Here is an 8,074-nt window from a genome sequence, read left to right as displayed (position 1 = left end):
GTATGTACTATTACACACGAAAAATGTTAACATCTGACTGCTGGAACGGATAATTAATGTTTCCCCTGTCAGATCATATTAAGGTTGTTTTATTTATAAATATTCTACCATACGTTGCAAACTGTACAAATGATACCAGTGTATAATTGTTGACGGAGAGGTACATACCGAAGTTGTTACAACTTGTGTTCACTTCCTGTTGAATATTTCAAATAAAATATGTTAAAACTCAACATAAGTTTGAGATCGCATTTGTACATTTTTTTCTTTCTGAAAATTGAACAAAAATAAATCTTGTATCACGTTGAAAGGCCAATGAAAATTCCTCAAATAATTCCAAGATATTTCTTAGAAACTTATCTTTCAAAACTCACTTCACATTAATTTAAAACATTTCAATGGAAGAACAAAAATGCAAATAAGCCAGTACAAGGTACCAATATTGATATTGTAAAGCAATTTGTAGTTGGATCAGGTTTTCTAAACATAGAATGTATGTTAAATATAGAAACCAAAACAAACAAAAATAACTAAAATACTAGGAATGTACAAGAAACAAATGTCAGGATTTTTTTTTTCTTAGTTTATAAAAGTTTTGAGATTTCATTCAAAATCTTTTTGTTAAGAAAACCAAACATCTTCCTTATCTATTACTTTGAAAAAATAGTTGAAGAAACAATTTTAAGATTAGAATAAATACATTTAAACAGAAATCTCTCTCATAACTTAAATCAACATTTTATCTATATATTAATTGGCAAAAAAACTCCAAATAATAATAATTAAAAAAAAAAAAAAAATGAAATACAGTAAAACTCACTTGTGTCGAACACGGTTGAATCGAATACATCGGATGAGTCGAACATTTCGTTCGGTCCCGATTTTTTCCCTTCTTTATCTTAGTAAATTAAGCACGGATGATTCGAACACTGTTGAATCGAATACTGCGGTTGTGTCGAATATATTTTGTGGTCCCTTCCTTCTAAACTATACCAAAATTTCCATTTTTGTGTCGAACATCGAGGCGTCATACCGTCTCCGGTAAAATTTGCTGGCCTCGTCTCAATGACCGAGTGTAACCGATCACCCGTAACGGTGTTACCAGAGCCTATTGTTAGTTTCCGGCTGTCGGTCCCACACCATCCCATTGTTTATACAGGTGCACAGGTGAAGTAAAACGCTCAGGTATACATAACTAAGAATAAAATGTGCACGTTTTAGTCTACAAACCAATATGTGTTCTGTTTACTGTTTTGATACACATGACCGCCGAAAAAAATAAGGAAAAAGTAAACGATAAACTACATTATCTTCCATCGAAAAATACAAAGAAAAAATACCTGTATGTCATTGATTTATTTATATATGCCTAAATTCTGAATACGAAGATCCAATAGTAACAATGATATGCGGGATGTTTTTACTCTGTTCAAAAGATTGTGGCAATGCTATGCAGCCGATAAACACTGACCGCGGCCTTCACCTTTGATACAAAATCAGCACGTGTACGGTCGATCAATTTTCCCGGACTGTTTATTGTTTAAATTGTAGAACAATATACATGTAAATGGATTTTAGCATAAATAATATGAGTACAAGATATACATTTATATTCTTATAATGTATGTAACGTTTTCATAGAATAGTATGTTGTCATTGTACGACTTCCGTGTGTAAATCGATCGTGTGTCTATGTCAAAGATGATTTTACGCATGAACTTTGTTTTGATCTGTAATTATAACTGTACACAATATTGTTTATCAGATAAAGGAATAATTGTTATCATGTACCATTAATTAATTTCTTTGTTATTATTTATTGCTTATTTTTGACTATGTTATGCAAGCACTTGTTCTGCATACAACCGATGATAGTCGGGTATTTTGTCACCGTATACAAACACGGATAAGTCGAACCATCGGATAAGTCGAATATTTTGCTTGGTCCCGTCGACTTCGACTTATCCGAGTTTTACTGTAAATAAGATTTAAAAAAAAACTCTACATAAATGAACCAGACATAGCAGTCTATAAAATACCTGAAAATGATGTCTTTAGTTGTGTGAACTATTAAACTATTTACAGTCTTAAAATTCTAATGATGTGGTTGATAACAAAAAATATTTAACTAATGGTTTAATATTTACATTTAACTAATGATTCAATATTTACATTATAATATTGCCCTGCCCCGCCCGCCCTGCCCTGCCCTGCCCTGCCCTCCAGTCTGTGTTGGGCCCTACCCTACCCTCCCCTCCAGTCTGTATTGGGCTCTACCCTACCCTCCAGTCTGTGTTGGGCCCTACCCTACCCTCAAGTCTGTGTTGGGCTCTACCCTACCCTCCAGTCCGTGTTGGGCCCTACCCTACCCTCCAGTCTGTGTTGGGCCCTACCATACCCTCCAGTCCGTGTTGGGCCCTACCCTACCCTCCAGTCCGTGTTGGGCCCTACCCTACCCTCCAGTCCGTGTTGGGCCCTACCCTACCCTCCAGTCCGTGTTGGGCCCTACCCTACCCTCCAGTCCGTGTTGGGCCCTACCCTACCCTCCAGTCCGTGTTGGGCCCTACCCTACCCTTCAGTCTGTGTTGGGCCGTACCCTACCCTCCTGTCTGTGTTGGGCCCTACCCTACCCTCCGGTCTGTGTTGGGCAGTACCCTACCCTCCAGTCTGTGTTGGGCCCTACCCTACCCTCCAGCCTGTGTTGGGCCGTTCCAGGCGATTATTAGTATTACGTCGTAGGACCTGAACCACACCAGAAAACGGATATATACATGTTTATGTATAAAAATATATTTTAAACGCACAATTAAATGGAAAAATATGTAAAGCGTCTGAAGATATAATGCAAATGCTTATTAACAAATATATTATGGATTTTAGTATGTTTATTAAAAAGCATCTATTCTTGGAAACCATATATATTTCTTCTTACATTTATCCTTTGTAAGGATTTTACCTCACTGATATTTTTATATATTTGTATGCAGATACAAATAAGTGAAGTAAGATCCTTGCAAAGGATTAATGTTAGAAAAATAATCTTTAATTAACATCCTAAATATATATCTTCCCCTATAATGAGTACATAGTATGTTCATAAATTATAAATGAGATGTAACTGTGAACACTGGTTAGGAAAATATAAATTAAAAAATTAACACATTATTTGACCACTCTCATTCATAATGAAAAACAATGTTCACAAATTGTTCAACATGATAGGACTGAGTGTATAGGTGAACAGTGTTAAGTCATTACCTTTAATTATTTGAATAATATTAAGACACACACTGCACAGGTAAAGGTATATATATCCTTGAAACAACAAATACCTGTGCCCAGTGTTGTGAATGGTTCTATAAACACTAGTCAGCTGGATAGGTGTTCAGGTGATCCTGTATATTGTCACCTCATTATAGTCAATTAGTGTCAGCTTGGGTATATCACTCAATACAGCAGCCCTGTAGTTTGTATATAAACTGTGTATAGTTTCACTGCAGACATAGCCACTCATAGTCTCTGCTTTACTAGTGCTTTACTGTTAATCTTGTATATAATAATTCATCATTTTTAATACTTATTGTTAGACTAGATATTTTTCCCTACATTTCAACAGATAATTTTACCAAGTAATTGTGTAGTGCTAATAGTGTTGTTAGTTTATTTTCATGATGGCCACCTTAGTGTTTGGCAATTCTCAGATTAGGTATTTTTACCAACATTTTGAAAATGGAAATGAATGTGACATACATGTTATTTCCAAAAGTGGATTAACATTTCAAAACGCTTGGAATCAGTTGAAGAACTTGGTAACAAATTACAAAATTTTGGTCCTCCACTTGGGTTATGATGAATTGGCTAAAAGGGAAACTGATGAAGAAGTTCTTTCAAAGTACCAAACTCTTGTAGAAAATATCTGGAAAATCAATCCAACAATACATATAGTGATTTCAGCAATACCACCAAGAGGTGACAATAAATTCAGCAACATTCTTGTGAAAGATTCCTATATTAGGTCAATCAATGAAGAGGCTATGTCAGTTAATCAGGGACTTTCTGCTGTTTCAGCACTTATTGATCAGCTACATTTTACAGGGCATGGCTATTTCATGACAAATGGTTGTCTAGACAGGTCACTTTTAGGTAGGGATGGTGTTCATTTCAGCATGTCAGGTGTTAAGACAGTTTTTAAATCAATCCTAAGTTGTGTTAGATATGTATCTGGACAGTTTATGAAAAGCAAGCAGAGTGATAGGTAAGGCAAAGATACTAGTGTAGGTAAAGATGTCTGTATCTGATGTTGATACCCCCAGTAGTAGTGATAGGTCAGACAAAGATGTATGTACTGTATCTGATACCCCCAGTAGTAGTGATAGGTCAGACAAAGATGTATGTACTGTATCTGATACCCCCAGTAGTAGTGATAGGTCAGACAAAGATGTATGTACTGTATCTGATACCCCCAGTAGTAGTGATAGGTCAGACAAAGATGTATGTACTGTATCTGATACCCCCAGTAGTAGTGATAGGTCAGACAAAGATGTATGTACTGTATCTGATACCCCCAGTAGTAGTGATAGGTCAGACAAAGATGTATGTACTGTATCTGATACCCCCAGTAGTAGTGATAGGTCAGACAAAGATACCAGTGTAGGTGAAGCGAAGATTTGTGATCGTCAACATGGTGGTGGAGTCGAACCATATATGGTGAGAAATAATGAGCTGCATGTAAGTGAAATTATTGACATCTTACAAAATTGGTAAGTACTCCAGCAGTGAAACCGTCAGGTGGGGAAGCTTTTATGATTCAAGGGAAACATGTTGATGATAGATATTCTTTAGTGCTTTAAATAATTAATAGGTTTTCATCTGCAGCCCGCCTTGTGCGTATAAATGCTCGGATGTAAATCATTAATTAGTGGTGTTTTTTAGATATTTATTTAAATGTTTACTAGTGCTTTTGTATAATATGTTTTATGTTATTAGGGCTAGACTGCAAGAGTGCAATTATGGGGACTGCTCTGCGTACCTTTGGACATTGTCCACACCCTTGTGGCTAGTTCACATAACTTTATAGGATATATACTATTTAATTGTGTAATTTAGAAATAAAATAAATTAATTCTGAGAGTCTCATTTTTTCATTACACTGATTGAAACACATATTCACATATATTTTCTTGTCACTTGATCGGTACTCAAAATATTTTCTATAATAAAATTATATGGACTCATTGTAGAACCACGTCCTCGTCGTTGAGTCTGGAAACATTTCAAATGGCCAAGAGTTCTACATCATTCTAATTTGTTTTTTCAAATGAAAATGGTGTTTCGACATGTAATAACACCCATTCTTGCATAAAACACCGAGAAATAACACATTAATAATCAATAAACACCTTTAAAACCCATTCAGGTCCAGATTCAGGTCCTTTCAGGCCCATTCATGTCTTTAGGAGGACCCGTATTACCACCTTCCTTTCACTCGCACCTACCTGAGGACACCCCCTATCGCCGAAGAAAATTTCTAAAACTGGCGACTTTTGTTTGTTTTTGTGAACAATGATGAAAATAAATTGTTTCTTCAACTTAATCTTTGTTTAATTATACACCATGTTATACAAGTTAATGTATAGAAGGTTAAGAAGTATGTGTGACTATTTCTAAGTACTTTTATTTACAAATAAACTTGACAAGATGATCCTACAAAAGGTTTCCACAGTGTTCTGTTCGTTGCTGTTTATTTTGTCATTATGTTACACAAGTTAATGTATAGAAGTGTGAATATTTAATACATTTACTTATTAAACACTTCGACAAGATGATCATACAATGGGTTGTTATCTAACTTCCTCCTCTCTGTCCCTTCCTTTGCCAGGTCTAAAACAGATTCCCCGTATTAGTAAGTAAGGTCGTGATGTCATACTTACCTCCTGTTTTCTCTACGTTCTGTTTTACGTGACGTTCACAATCAGTGAACATGTCTACATCTGATGTACACTCGGCTATGTAATGTAGACAATTATACCCACGTTTATCTACAGCTGTAGTTAGTGCTGGGTAACACTGACACAGGTATAAACTAAGCTCCCTGTCTCCCCACATACTATGGGCGGCCGTTTTAGGATAAAATACAGACACTACTTAAGTGCAAAAACTTTTGCACTTAAGTGCAAAAAAATTAACATAATGGCAAAAAATTACATAATGGCAAAAACTTTTTCACTTAAGTGCAAAAACCACATAATGCAAAAAAACCTCTTTTGCCATTATGTAGTAATCTTTTTACATTATGTACCTGTGCACATAAGTACAAAAAAATTCTTCGTATCCCTCTCTTCAAAATGGATCGTTCCAGTAATACTAGAACTCTTTAGCACTAAACAACACAAATGTTATCCCTTGTCTGCGCATGTCTGGTGACTCTTAAATACATGTACGCCATAGGAAAATATACGCCATAGGGGTTTTACTTGCATTTTGGGAATTACTCAACAAATAGAGATTTTGATATTTTCTTTTCTAAAACACATTTGTTATTATTATTTTCCTTAAGGAAACCATGACAATATCTCTCAAGAGGAGTAGCATAGCAAAAAACTTTTTTTTTACACTTAAGTGCAAAAAACTTTTTTTTTACACTTAAGTGCAAAAAACTTTTTTTTACACTTAAGTGCAAAAAACTTTTGCAAAAAACTTTTGGGGGGGGGGGGGGGGGGGGAGGCTTTTACTTTATATTTTTTACTAAGAATTTCCTGTAATTGTAAATATGTCTAAATTAATACATAAAAGCATGTGAAGTGTCCTTATTCCTTCACTGTTTACATTATTTTGGTCATAAATGTTACAGTTAATCCCATTTATCATGCTACACTCCGGAAATGTCGATATTCGCAATGACATGTGATACTCTTTGCAAAATAGGAATATTTCTTTAAACAATACTTGGGGTGTGACATAATAATTCAACCAGCACAGTTTCAAGCTCTGGTTTTCAGCTTTGCATTCAAGTCAAATGCAGTTGCATTTATTTCCACAAAAAGTAAGTAAATTCATAGATATTTGCGTGGTAAAGACAGTACTATGTAATATTACCATAATTATAACTTGTTACCAAACATATACTGGAAGACGTGGTCAAAGAAGGTCTACTGTAAAAAACCTTCTATTATGGTTTATATTTCACATTGATCGATTGTACCATTTCAAAGCAACAAAGCTTTTTTTTTATGATTGTTTCACTTCTATATGTACGGGTTACTTCCCTCATCACTACAGCTAATTTCGATAAAATTGTTTACATTCTATCTTTATATTAATTGCCGAGCATTTGTTTCAACTGAGGACACCTGCATGAAATTCGTGTCTCGGGCGACATTTGTCGGTTATAATTTATTTATCTATTTATTTATGGGTTTTACGTCCGCTATTACGGCTTTTCAGCTGACGAGTCGCTCGGTTACAAGAATAACACGAAGTTATATAGAAGCCGCCATATTGTTTACGTATCGCTAGGGCACACTGCGACAGTATGCATGATTTGATTGGTCGATACGAAATTGATAGAACTTCGCCCATTGGTCGACCAATCATTGTACTTCATTTTGGACCAGTCGAAAAAATTACTTCTGTAGGTGAATTTCTTGTTGGAAACCGTTTCATTTTTTTGCACTTAAGTGCAAATAATTTTTTTGACACTTAAGTGCAAATCTTTTGCACTTAAGTGTAAAAAGAACATAATGGCCATTTGGCTTTTTTTGCACTTAAGTAGTGTCTGTATTTTATCATAAAACGTCCGCCCATAATAAACAACTATGATGTGATACTGTCCACCCGTCGTTAGTTACAGCTGTAGTTAGTGCTGGGTATAACTTACACAGCTCTAAACTAAGCTCCGTGTGTCCCTGTACATAACTATGATGTAATATTGTAAACCCGTCGTTATCTACAGCTGTAGTTAGTGCTGGGTATAACTTACACAGCTCTAAACTAAGCTCCCTGTGTCCATGATAACAACTCTCATGTAATATTGTATACCCGGCGTTAGTTACAGCTGTAGTTAGTGCTGGGTATA

General features: G+C 35.3%; 2 protein-coding genes and 1 long non-coding RNA gene across 3 annotated transcripts in view; 1 reads left to right on the top strand and 2 right to left on the bottom strand.

Annotated features, from left to right (window-relative positions):
* LOC117320372 overlaps nt 1-8,074 on the bottom strand; it is a 129,063-nt gene that overhangs the window by 62,964 nt on the left and 58,025 nt on the right. The gene's annotated exons all lie outside the window — the stretch shown is intronic.
* The window catches only part of LOC117320373, a 359,054-nt gene that overhangs the window by 313,079 nt on the left and 37,901 nt on the right, over nt 1-8,074 (bottom strand). The window lies entirely within an intron of this gene.
* Nucleotides 3,609-5,826, top strand: LOC117320383. Its single transcript, XR_004531021.1, has 2 exons — nt 3,609-4,580; nt 4,632-5,826. It is a non-coding gene; the product is annotated as an uncharacterized LOC117320383 (long non-coding RNA).

Source organism: Pecten maximus, unplaced genomic scaffold (assembly GCF_902652985.1).
Source record: "Pecten maximus unplaced genomic scaffold, xPecMax1.1, whole genome shotgun sequence".
In the NCBI taxonomy this organism is placed as follows: domain Eukaryota; kingdom Metazoa; phylum Mollusca; class Bivalvia; order Pectinida; family Pectinidae; genus Pecten; species Pecten maximus.
Note: the sequence above shows the minus strand (reverse complement) of the source record. Positions and strands in the feature narration are given on the sequence as shown.